The sequence below is a fragment of the Zootoca vivipara genome, chromosome 8, assembly GCF_963506605.1.
Source record: "Zootoca vivipara chromosome 8, rZooViv1.1, whole genome shotgun sequence".
Classification (NCBI taxonomy): domain Eukaryota; kingdom Metazoa; phylum Chordata; class Lepidosauria; order Squamata; family Lacertidae; genus Zootoca; species Zootoca vivipara.
This window is the reverse complement of record NC_083283.1, coordinates 31322491-31336363: the sequence shown is the minus strand read 5'-3', so window position 1 is coordinate 31336363 and position 13873 is coordinate 31322491. Positions and strand designations below refer to the sequence as shown.

The 13873-nt window shown below is 42.1% G+C and overlaps 1 protein-coding gene and 1 long non-coding RNA gene across 2 annotated transcripts in view; one reads left to right on the top strand and one right to left on the bottom strand.

The window, feature by feature from the left end:
- Positions 1 to 13873, bottom strand: part of JPH1 (junctophilin 1) — an 83389-nt gene that overhangs the window by 3233 nt on the left and 66283 nt on the right. The window lies entirely within an intron of this gene.
- LOC118089725 (uncharacterized) overlaps positions 1 to 13873 on the top strand; it is a 33226-nt gene that overhangs the window by 16768 nt on the left and 2585 nt on the right. The gene's annotated exons all lie outside the window — the stretch shown is intronic.

Genomic DNA, 13873 nt, shown 5'->3' with positions numbered 1-13873 from the left:
GATAGGAATGATATATCTAAATGAGTGCCTGGTAACAAACTTTTTTTGGAGGGGGACTCAAACTCTGTCTGTACAATGGGAGATACAAAATAGGAAAATATGTTCTAATTATATAAATGAGACACAAAGGAAACCAGAAAAGGCCATTGTACTCCATGCATAAAAAAGAGATTAATAACCCCCAGAGTGTGGCATATTTTATCTTCATTTTTAGTAAAGAAGGGTATATTGAACAGGTCAGTGTTGAAGGGGAGATGAATGGGACCAGGGAAAAGGAAGATGGTGCTCAGGTTAATAACCCTTTGGTAGCTGTGTAGCTTAGGGCTAAAAGTCTCAAATTATTTCCAATTGTTCAAGATTATAGCAGGCCACTCCTACTTTGCATCTGGTCACCCTGTTGACTATTCAGGTAGAAATGTTATCATTACCGTTATTATTTATTAAATTTATATACTGCCCTTCACCCGGAGACCTCACGGCGGTTCACAAGATAAGGGCCACCTGATATACTGAAATATTAGCACCCTCCTCTACACACCTGTAAGGTTATTTAGATCAGGGGTGATAGATCTATGACTCTATAGATATGGCCATGCGGGCAAGGACTGATGGGTCTTGGAATCCAACAATATCTGGAGGGCTGGCCACGGATTCTCCTGACTTAGCTCGTCTGGGTTGCTGCACCTCATAAAATATCACAGGGTGTTGACCCCAAAGGGGCGAATATTCTGCCCTTTCATTATCCATCAGCTACTTTCAGACATGTAATGATACATACCGGTATCTTTCCCCAGGCTTCCCCAGACCCGTAACATTGTGATTACTGAATCCCTGTTTTTACAGTAGAGTACTGCTGTTCTGGTTTTTATGTGGTATCTGTTTTTATACAGTTTCTTTGTTTTTATGTTGTATTTTTGTAAGCTGCTTGGAGGTTTTTAAAGGGTAGGTTCGAAGGATCATAAATAGATAGATAGATAGATAGATAGATAAATAAATAAATAAGCATCATTAATAAACGCAGCAGTACTTACCCACCTAATTTTTAACATTCTGTTTGGTGGCAACTGATGGATAAAAACAGGCACTTTAATTGGGGAGAGAAGCAGCTGCTCTCATTTTATACTGTTACACTCGATCCACTTTGATTGGCGTGGCAATTCCAAGGCATAATGCTTCTGTTGATTTGGTTTCCCTTTGGAAGGAGGGCGCTGGAGGCAGATGACGTTTCATAATTTTTGAGTTTGTTTACAAATATATAGCTTGATCATAGGGGGGGGGGCAGCCAGCTTAAGCTTTCAAAAAGATCTACTTACGCACACCAGATTTTCAGAAAGAAGCAGTCCCTCAGGAGGTACATCCCATAGCTTGCTCTCTTCTTGTCACTTTCTCAGTGGCTGTGCACATAATATACATTTAAAGCACATTTGAAGTGCATTTTCTTCCTCAGAGAATTCTGAGCACTGTGGTTTGTTGGGTGTGCTGGGAATTGTAACTCTGTGAGGGGTGAACTACGGTACCCAGAATTCTTTGAGGGAAAGAATGTGCTTCGAATCTGCTTCAAAGGTTTTAGTGCAGGCATCCCCAAACTTCGGCCCTCCAGATGTTTTGGACTACACTTCCCATCATCCCTGACCACTGGTCCTGTTAGCTAGCGATCATGGGAGTTGTAGGCCAAAACATCTGGAGGGCCGCAGTTTGGGGATGCCTGTTTTAGTGTGTGTTCTCCAAAAACAGTAGCCTGACTTCTGAATTATTTGTTGTCCTCACATCTGGCTTGCCCCACCTGTCTGGCTGGAGATGAAACAGCAGGGTAAGTCATGCTCCTTGACTAACTCCTTGGCCTCTGGGGATATTCATTTGTAATTCCCCTAACAGAAGATATGGCTGGCAATTTTGTCACTCCTTATTAATTAGCATTTACAGTCATTCTCAACCTATTAACCTTCTCCTACTCACCCACCCCCATCTCACAACACTATTTTAGTTGAACCTGATTATATGGCTGCTGTTGCTAATAGCAAAGCAAATGAATCACATCCCAGCATTATAAACATATATTTGTATGTTTTTAAAATAGTTTTTTTAAAAATTAGTTTTTAAATATTTTATGTCTTTGATTATTCTGTTGTTCGTTATCAAAATACATTCAGAGACTGATCATGGGGGTTGTTGTATACTTCCATCAAAATTAAAATGTAATTCAGTATTATCTGATGTGTTCATTTTATCCAAGTATTGTTAATACTACAATTAAACAAAACCACACTTAAAGATGTACTTTCATATCATTAGCTACACACACTTCTTCATAGCTTTGCTCCTTAGGGGAAAAAATACCCAGGAACTTCAAAAGGATCTTAATACCCAAATAATCCTACCTATTTAAAAGAGGCATTTATAGAAATAATTAGCTAGCCCTAGTAAATAATCCACTGGCATTTACAATAACCACCCTTACTGGAGCTTGGAATAAATATTTTGTTGCATATAAAGCTATAAATAACAAGACTGATGTCAGACACAACTTGGATAGAATGGAAACTTGGGTGAACGGGTTGCACAGTGCTAAGCTATGCTTGCATCTCTTTTGATTATGGAAACAGCAACCCAGCCAATGTCAATGTTTACAAGAGGAGGTGACTAGTAAAACTAACCAATAATGAGGTTCAGTGGGTGACTATACAGTAGTTGATCATATGTTGAGACATCTATGGTCACTGATCAATCTCACTGTTGTTTGGTTCTACTGTTCATTCCTTTAGGGAACCAAAATACTGAACTTATTTCCCTTTCCTGCTTAACCAAAGGGGATGCAAACACATATGAACATCTAAGCATGCAGATTTCATATAACCAAGTTTCCTTTGTTTTCTGTGGTAGCTGGTGCCCACTGGAACTGGTAGGGTGGAAGAGACAGAGAAGGCCAATAGTAGGTGAAGCTAGATCTGGGGGACTCTCATTCACACGAAGTTTTAAAGCAGAGATTGGATGGCCATGTGTTAAGGATTCTTGAGCTGTGGTTCTTTAGCAGGGATTGGACTAGATGAGCCTTTGGGTCCTTACAATTTTATGATTCTCTGATAATGGTAGGCAGAGACAGACAGAGGCAATGACTGGCAGAGTTTTGTCCCTGTCCTTCTCCTAGCTAAATTCTACAATGGCAGCCCTGCAACTGAGGAGGAGGAGGTGGGTGGGGCTGAGAGACTTCAGAGAAGTGTGACTAGCCCAAGGTCACCCAGCAGCTGCATGTGGCGGAGCACTCAATCGGAAGCTGTGTTGGACATTCCAAAAAACGTTCACAAACTGGAACTCTTACTTCTGGGTTTGTGGCGTTTGGGAGCCGATTTGTTTGGGAGCCAAGCCGTTTGAGTACCAAGGTAGCACAGTAGTTGTAAGAAGGCAGATAGACGGAGGCTAGCTATGGACAAAGTGAGATTGCTGGATATTGTTTCTCGAGATCTATGCAGCCCCCAGGTTAATTTCCCAAAGAAATATTTATTCCTCACTTGGTGGGCAGGGAAGAAGAGGAAGAATGGGAGGAGAAGGAGTGATTCCACTTACTTTGTTCCAGCTTTATCCATGGCTGGTTTCAGCTCCATCCAGAGTTGATATGTGGTGCGTGATGGACTATTCCCAAGAGAATGTGGTTGCCCACCTGTTTTAAAGCATGGTTTATTCTCAGCTCCCACAGAAGATGTCAACCTTAGAAGAATCATTTTCTTTCTGTATGAATGGACTCGTGTGAAGAGTTATGCAAATTAAAGTGAATTAAAAGCGAACTGAATGCTCAGCAACATTATCATTAATTTCGTTTTGAAGGTCGGTGGTTTCGAATCCCTGCGACGGGGTGAGCTCCCGTTGCTCGGTCCCTGCTCCTGCCAACCTAGCAGTTCGAAAGCACGTCAAAGTGCAAGTAGATAAATGGGGACTGCTAAAGCGGGAAGGTAAACGGCATTTCCGTGTGCTGCTCTGGTTCGCCAGAAGCGGCTTTGTCATGCTGGCCACATGACCTGGAAGCTGTACGCCGGCTCTCTCGGCCAATAATGCAAGATGAGCGGCAACCCCAGAGTCGGTCACGACTAGACCTAATGGTCAGGGGTCCCTTTACCTTTACCGTTTACCTTTCCCCACAAGACTAGGACTAGTCCTAGGTAGATAGTCTTTTCTTTTGAGCCATGATTTATGCTACTTTGAAATAATTTTTTAAAAGAATGTCTATCCTAATGCACTGTAGCGAGAGTAATGAAAAAATCATGCCTTTTAATCTATTATGAAGCAATTAAGATGCTGATGTGTGTTTCTAGCTGATGATCATCTGCTGTACTAATGGGGCCTGTAAATTTATCAGTGGGTGGGAATGAGACGCCTCAACTTTATTCTACTTGAGCTTTTTGGATTGGTATTCAGCTTGATGTCATATGAGCCTGACAAGAGCAGGCCCTGTGAAGTCAAGGAGAAATAATGCCTAGCATTCGCATGTCCTTAAACAACCTGTACATTTTGTAAAATATCAGGGAGTTTTATTAATGGAGCAGAGGCTTAGAGATGAAAGAAGTGTTGAGCACCAAAGGACAGACTGGAAGTCTATCATGTATTACTTTCAAATTGCTAATGAGGAAAATGGCAATGAAATCCTGGAGACCTTGAAGCCTATTTGAGAATCTGGTGTGGGTGTTTCACACCTTTTCCTGCTGCAGAGGAGCACACGAAAAATATATTATTGTGCAACCTTATGCTTGTCTGGTTGAAAACAAGTTCTACTCAGTCCACTTATTACCAGGTGAATGCATATAGGATTGTAGCTTTACACCACAGTCCTAACTATGTCTGCTCAGGAGCAACTCCTATTGAATGGTGATTATCCCCAGGTAAGTGGAGTTAGGGTTGCAGCTTTAGAATGTGATATTTAAGCATGTACTTGATTGTCCTTTTGAAACCAATGGAGAGCATTTCTAATATTCTGAAATAGTGCTGCTAACTCCAGTTCAGGCAGAGAACAATGAAAGTGAGAAGCTTCTAGGAAGCATGGCAGAAATCATTACTTTTAACCAACAAGTTCTGTGGCCTCAGTGATTATGACTTTTTAGATTTTAGAATGATAGTGTCAAGCAAAGAAAAAATGCCAATGCAGAGAACAATGCAGAAGAGCAACAGGCAATGTATGTACAGAGTTTAGATTCCTATATTCCAGCCGTGATAAGATCAGAATGATGCTGCAACAGATTGCAAGTCACAGGTTTCTGGAAGCCCTGCAAAGAACCAATTTCTAAATTGCTACTTACGGTAGTTTATACAAAAGAATGGGTAACAGCCACCAGCTGTAATATAGTGCTGTTATATAATTGTAATATAATGACAATTTATACATTCTTCAGACATTCCCTCTAAACAGCTTTGATCCTGAGAGGTGCCAGCAAATTGCATCGGGCTTTCAGCCTTCTGTCAAAATGTGCAAAATGTTACGAACGAAGCTGCCCCTTTACAGTTTCTGTCTTGCATGCGGCAACTTTTTAAATGAGAGCCTTGCGTCATTTTTTTTTAGCCATTCCTGCTAACGCAACATACTGTGTCAACCGAGCTTTGATGGAAGCATGTCTGGATTATCAAAAATAACTTGTGAGCAGAGACGCAACAACTGACTCCCACTACAGCATGCAAAGTATTTGTGGCATGTACCTAAGGTTTCAGGAGCTTGCAACTGTGATGAATTGATGTGCCTGCGCATGCACCAATCTGTGCATGCATCACCACCCCCTGTAGGCTGTCAAGTGCTCTACATGCACACATCCATGGAGTGAGTTTAATTCAAACATCAACATGGATACAGTACTACCGTAGTTGAGTTAGTGGAGTGTTGCTCTTTATGTCCACAAGACTGCACACTGTCCTCTTGAGCTAAAGGTCAAGAACTCTTTTTTCCAATATTACTCCTCTTCACTTGGCTAGGTGCTGCAATTCCTTCAGATATACAGTAAGTGGCGAAGGGCAATGGAAACATAAACAAAAGGCTTAAAAGCAGTAATGTGGGAAAAGCTTCTTTAATTCTCATGCTCTGAATAAGATGCGATGGCAAGATCTGTGAGTTGAACTGATGATATATTTCACAACTGGCATAAATAATTCTGGGATACATTGGTTTTGAATATAGACAGTATGGAATGGAAAGGCAGAGGGCAGACATTTAGAAATTGAATGCACATCCAAGGCTAGTCAACCTGGTGACCTCCAAATGTTGTTGAACAGTATCAGATGCTGGTAGACTACAAACTCTCACTGTGCCTGACTATTGGCCATGCTGGCTGGTGCTGATGGGACTTGTAGTTAAAAAAAAACCCTTTTGTAGTTCAAAAAGAAGACCAAGGTGGTGTAGTGGTTAGAGTATTGGACTAAGGCTTGGCAGACGGGTTCAAATCCACACTCAGCCATGAGGATTGCTGGGTGACCTTGAGCCAGTCACTTTCCTACCTCACAGGGTTGTTGTGAGGATAAAATTGGGAGAGGGAGAACCATTTCCCTGTATGCCACCTTGAGCTCCTTGGAGAAAGGGTAAGACATAAATGTTCCATTGTTGTTGTTATTCCAACAACAATAACAGGAAATCTAGAGACCACCAGGCAAGAGAATGGTGTCCTAGTCAATGTAGCATATCAATTGGAAGTGCAGATGTGGAAAATATGTGGAAAAAATGAACAGTAGAATTAAGAGTGTTGTTTTGCCCCCAACATTGAACACAACCCTAGGTTTTAAAAGGGTACGAATGTTTTCTGGAAAAGCATCAGGCAGGTTCTGGATACATTATCTGAGGTGGGTCTAGCATGGTTTGAATACATTAGTTCTCACCTGCATAGTCCAATATGGCAAGAGGTCCCTGATGCCAATGACTTCCAGTAATGCGAGAAGCCAGGTTGAAGCACATAAAGTGATGCCTAGTGGGGGATGGCTCTTAGCCAAGAATGAGGAACCTGGGGCCCTCCAGATGTTGTTGGAATACTAGATATCAGATGGGTCAATAGCAAAAACGAAATAATCTGTATTTTCTTTTTCTTCATCATGGAAGTGTTTCCCATATGTAATGAAAGGTAAAGGTAAAGGTAAAGGGACCCCTGACTGTTAGGTCCAGCCGTGACCGACTCTGGGGTTATTGGCTGAGGGAGCCGGCATACAGCTTCCAGGTCATGTGGCCAGCATGACAAAGCCGCTTCTGGCGAACCAGAGCAGCACACGGAAATGCCGTTTACCTTCCCGCTGTAGCGGTAGCTATTTATCTACTTGCACTTTGACGTGCTTTCGAACTGCTAGGTTGGCAGGAGCTGGGACCGAGCAACAGGAGCTCACCCCGTCACGGGAATTCAAACTGCCGACCTTCTGATCGGCCAGCCCTAGGCTCTGTGGTTTAACCCACAGCACCACCCATATCCCCCATATGTAATGAAACCTATCTCCAAAGAGCGGAAGCCAAAATGCAGCATCTGCCCTTGTAAATGAAAAGCACATCCAGGTACACCAACACCTGGGACTGGTGCCTTGCGCACTGCTTTTAACCTGGCCAATGTCACACTCCTGTAAGTGGCACCAAACAACTAAAAGAAAGTCCCAGCTGAGATGCTTCTGATGGGATGGAGGTCCCTGCGCTGGAAGTGTGAGCTGATCTTTAGCTTCTGTGACACAGAACTCTTGGTACAAGCCACTGGCATTTATGTCTTAAGGTGGGATGGATAGCCTATGGCCCTCCAGATGTTGGCCTACATCTTCCATCATCCTTGGCTGTGTTTTCTAGGGCTGATGGGAGCTGCAATCCAATGACGCAGGTTTTCCATCCCTGTGGAGGGGAGGGTGAGGAGCAGAGAAAGGTGGTGTACACGGAGCGATACAATAGCAACTTTGTTTTCTAGTTTTATGCCATTAACTAACAAGCAAATTCCAAACAGATTGTGTTCCCACATAAAGATAAGACAAAGAAATGAAGTTGCATGCAGGATATACCTTCTGAATATGAAAACACCCTCTGCTGCATATCTCACCGTATAATATTCACTTGATCATCACCATCTCTCACAGTATGATTTTACAGTCTGCTGCCTATGAAATGCGCTAAGAAAAAGATGTATCCTTGGGTGTTTTTCAGGTCTGGCAACACCAGACCATGTTACTCAGGTTTTTAAACATGAATCTGCGCTCTGTGAAGAACTGCTATGACAAATATAGGGCTGCTGCCAAAACCAGTAGTCCCAGATTGCAGTCTTCACCAACCTGGTGCTTTCCACATGCTTGAACTAAAACTCCCAGCTAGCACAGCCAGTTACTGGGTGTTGTAGTCCAACACACTGGGCAGTAGCCAGCTTTATTCATGTATTATTTTTATGTATAGTCCACCTTTCACCAAACGGCTTGAGGGGGAGTTACAGAAACATAACCATTAAAACGAACACAATCTACAATTAAAATCATAAAATAAAAACAACAAAGGCAACTAATATCAGACTAGAAAAAGAACAGCACAGAACTCCAGTGCAATGTCCAAGACGGGAAGCCATCCACCCAACCAAAGATTAGCAAAGGTTTCTGAACCAAGCCCCCCCCCCCAAGTCATGGCCACATTCACACCACATACATAAAGTGTGATGATACCACTTTAAACAGCCATGGCTTCCTCCAAAGCATAATGGGAACTGTAGTTTGTTAAAGGTGTGGATAGTTGTTTCTAAGAGCTACAGTTCCTGGGGTGATTTGACAATCAATTCCTTTTCACAAGGAACAATGGAAACTGTCACTGTGAGGGGAATAGGGGCCTCCTAACTACTCGCAGCAACTCTAATAAACCGCAGCTCCCACAATTTTTTGGAGGCAGCCATGCCTGTTATGGTATCCTAGCACTTTCAATGTACGGGGTGAATGTGGCCAGTGTCTGGTACAACTTTTGTTTGCATAGCAATGTAATTACACCGTGCATTTCTCTGCCCTTGTGATACCATGGGCTGTTGCATGGAAAAGCCGATCTGGGGTCATGCAGTAAACCACACTGCACATCATGAAAGGGGAGGGTAAACTTGACGCGGGGCTGCCATTTTGGACAGCAGCTTTATTCTTCTTAATCGCAGGTAGTTCTTTCCCCAAAGGAACACCTCTAGCATATTAGCACCAGGCAGACACTTGGCAACACCATAATGCAATGGCCTGATGATAGCTCACCAGACTCCTCCTTCCTCCTTCCATGTATGTGGCTTGAGTCTTTGCAAGCTACTGTTGAGCATGAGTAACCCGCCTTAGCTTTGGGCGTGGTTTAGAGTAAGAGTCCTGAAAGACAGACCCTAAAAGTTTCCCCAAGTCATAAAAACAACCGAGCCGCCTGAAGTGTAACTAAGCCAAAATAAAAATAGGCAGTTCACCTGGCAGCTCTCCGTCTTCTGTCTGGATCGGGGACAAGAAGATCAAAAGGAAAAAGAAAACACAGGGTCATGCGTGTTGGCTCCACAGCATAATCCATGAATGCCTTGCCTCTCCCTCTTGCTGAGATCCTCTGGGTCTCAACTCCGGCTCCCTTGCTCCTCCCCTCTGCTCTTCTGCATCTGTAACAACCCCTTCTGCCAAGGTTATAAACAAACAGTAATAAAAGAAATGAACTGAAATAGCCGCATGCAGCTAATTGAAGCTTATGGACCTCAGCTGCATCCAGGAGGAAGACTACCCCAGATACAGTGAATACTGACCAGCACATGGCCTGTCAGAAATGATGATGATTTCCAGTCCATTGTGCTTCTCTGGGCTAGTGGGTTGTTTGCTTCTAATTTGCAGAAGCCTGGCAACTCATGATGTGCATAAATGGCAGATGGACTTATATAGCTCACATTCCTGGTTCTGGCTTCAAGTGCCTTCAGGTTGTGCTCAAAATCTCATAATGCAATGATGAGGTCAAAGGCCTCACCAGAGTGCAAGACTTTGTCCAGCATGCCAGGACCACCACAACCCCCTCAGCTTTTTCTTCAGGCAGTGCCAATGGAGCAGAGGGTTTTATGAGTAGTTAGGGAAAAGAAATTCTTATTTTCCAAACGAACTGTAGTTATGTTTATGTATGCGTAGGTGGGTGTCAGGCATTTCTAAAAGAAAAGAAAAAACTTCAACACTTCACCTCACCAGCACTACAATTCCCAGGATGCTTCAGGGGAAATTAGTTTGTAGTGAGAGATATGCCCTACCCCTTTCCCTTAAAAGTTGTCTTAAAAACAACAGAGCAACTGTTGATCTTGCACTGCTGCAGCACTTTCTCTCTTGTTGCATATTTTGATATTCCCATTAAGACTTAGATCAATACTTTTGAAATAACTCTAAATGTGAGACAAATAAACATTTTAGAACCCTATAGGTTGGGGAAAAGTAGATTAAAAAAAATCTGGCAAGCAGGAAAAAAACACCTTGGTGTAACTTTTCAATTGTGGATTTTGCAATTTGGGAGCTGTTAATTTAGGTAGGCAAAAAGTGTTTGTCAGGATGGATGTACATACCTAAAACTGATTTTTCCACTCTGCTGCTTTAGGCCACAGCTTTTGCTGGTTTACAAATCTGGGGACGAGAGAACTTACAATGAGTGGAAGAGCTCCTTAGTGCATCAAAATTACTGGTCACAATGTGCATAAATGTGGGATTGGTATTACAAAAACGGTACAATGTGTGTGGGGGGAAATCTTTTCCCCCCAAAATTGCATATGGCTAAAAATTCTGTATGAAGCCTAGAACTTCATACAGTCTATCTACTGCATATTACATACCAATTTCCCCTCATTTGGTTCACTATCAGGCAAGAACCAGCTAGTGTTCTCCTTGCACTCTCTCAACACAACACAATAATAAGCCTCACTTGATGGCCTAGCTTCTTACAGATAGTATCTGACAGTTCTGGATCCCCAGGATAAATGGCCATTTGGTGCCTTCCAGCACCAAATAAACTCTATAGCTATGAATCATCATCAGGAAGTCATTCATGTGGAATGGAGAAAAACGAACAATAAGAGTAATGCGTAGATTGGGGAATGGAGAAAGACATTTCAGTTGCTATGGCTTTTTACTACAGAACTGCTTGTGGTCACTACTAAACCTTACATAATTCTGCATTCAACTCACTGTTAGTCATGTGAAGCAGGTATGTTTGGTAAAAACAACCTGAACAGCTACATATCTGTGTGTCTTCTTATGCGATCCATGTAATGTTTCTATTTGACATCTGCAGTTATGAATTTAGGAAGCTCTTATTCAGAATATGGTCTTATCTCTTCCTTCAGACACCCCACCCCCATTATATTAGTAGCAGGAAAATCTCATGAGTGGAAAGCCTTTTCCTTGCAGTGGTTTATGCAGTCAATATAAACCATCTTAGTCGTGTGTTTGTGATTAATTGACCTTCTTATGCAGAGCTCACACCATGGCCTTAGTTTAATAACCACAGCGGTAACTTGCTAGCTACACACAGAAAAGCAAATAAACTGGTGTGTGTGTGTGTGTGTGTGTGTGTGTTTAAAGACAAATGAAAACATGACCAGCATCACTATGCAGACCAATTCGGTTCTCAAGGTCTTTCACACAGAAGGAAATTTTCTCAGTCTCGTAACTGCAAAGCAAAATCTTAGGGAATCTGGTGGTTTTTGCTATACAGTGGTTTCCCCCAAAATGGTTGGTACTACCCCCTAGGGGTGGGTGGAAGGTGCTGGAGGTAAATGACTATCAGACTTTGAAAAGCTGATATCGCTTGGTCAAGTTTATCAATTTCATTGAACTAAACAGTTTTAATTGGATTTTGAATGAATGAGCAATTAATTGTTAATGTTTTGAATTTTGCTGTGTTATCATCCTCCTTAGTGGTTCCTGAATAGTGCTACTTATAAGGTGGGGCAGGGGGCACTGGAGTTGAGTTTATGGAACTCAAAAAAGGTTGGGAACCACTGGTATAAAGGTTCAGTTCCTGCCAAATGTAATGATAAAAGTATGCCTCTTTCTGACTGGGTAATGGGATGAGCCAAGGATGTCTCCTATATATTTTAAGATGTGGGGCCAAGCCACATGATTAGTTAGCATGTCTAGAATGTACCCCTAGAGACTGATTTGTGCCTCTGATGAGAAGGTTACATGATAGCTTCACCGTATGATGAGCTTGCAGCTAAACCCACAAAACAGCCAATCCATTAGTTTTGTAGACTGCATTGTGAAATTGGCATGTAGTTTCAGCCTAGGTAACCTAGCTACATGGTTATGTGAATAGTCCCTACGTAGCACATTAAACTTTTAGCACTGGAGGAACTATTTTGGGGATGGGTGAAAAGGGAAAACATTATACAACCACTGGCTATAGTGTATTATTAATGCATAGTTTTTGGGGGGAGACTGCTTGCCAATTCAGGTTGCAAGGCATCTCCAGAGCACCAGGTCTTGTTATCTGACATGAACACATGAACAGGTTTACTGTCCACCCACCCACCATCTTGGGGCCATCCCATTCATTCTGCTTCACATCCTGACCACAGCCCAACAAAGAATGAAGTGTACTTTGAAGTTTACTTTGGCAAACTCTTTTTTGGACTCTAATGGCTAGCATGTTTCACCTAGCTATCCAGAAAGGGGTTCTGATGGCATTTGAAAAGGCTAAAATAGCTGTGTATGAAATTAGTACCAAGCAGCTAAACCACTTTGCTACATGCAAGCAATAGTTACTTCCAGGTTGAAAAAGTTCTTTTGTTAAATTGGAGAATGTTGATTATTTCAAGTCATTGATCTGGCACAAATGATTCCCATTGGTATATATATATATATATATATATATATATATATATATATATATATATATAGGCAGGGAGCCTCATACAATGCCTTGTGGATATATCAGCAAGGCCATTATACTAGTGTATTTTCTAGAAATCATAGGTCCTAGTTCATATAGCTAGTGATTCACCACATAATTGTGTCTGGGAGTGTCTAGGGACTGCCACAGGTTTATGTGAAGGTTGTACATGGAACCACCATGATTAAAAACACACAAAAGGCCCATCTAGTCCAGCATTCTTTTCTCGCATTGGCCAATCAGATGCCTATGAGAAGACCACTGTTGAATGTAACAGTGCTCTCTTCACTTGAGATTCCCAGCAACTAGTATTCAGAGACATATTGCCTCTAACAACAGTTCGAAGAAAGCCATTGTGGCTAGTAGCCATTGATAGACTTATCAAGGATTGTTTAAATTTGCCATGATTGTGCAAATGAAGTATATGATTCAGGTGCATATGATACCTTTACACAATCCCAGCTGGACAATCTTGCATATTCTTGGTTACAATTGCACAGGGGCTTCTGGATATCTTAAATGGGTCACAGTTGCTGCAACTGTAAAATCTTCCCCGTACATCACACTATGCAAACCCCTAGCTTTTCTGAAGCTTGGCACCTCATTCTGAAAGGCTGTATTTCTGTGAAGGGGGCTGAACTTCAAATATGGAGGATAAAGAATCAGGAGGCATTTAGTACCATCTGTAACTCCCTATAGTTCCAGTGACCTAGCTCAAGGTATGAAGGCGGAATTTATAAACAGCAAGAGAAATTTGCAGCACATGCTTCTTCTTCCCCCAGGAGATTGCGGGCCTATATATCAAGTGCTAAAATAATGATTGCACCATCAGGTCACAGTAAGACAAGAATTCCCAGAGGATCCATGTTAAGCAGTATGTACTTCTGCATTCTGATCCTAGCAGGAAACCGTGTAGTATAGTTCACAAGCCAAATTACATTTGACTTTCTTTTTGCATCATGAAATATATTGGCACAAAATTGTAAGGGAAGGCTACATGGTCCCAGGTTCAATCCCTGGGTTATGCAAGCATGGCTGGGAGAGACTCCT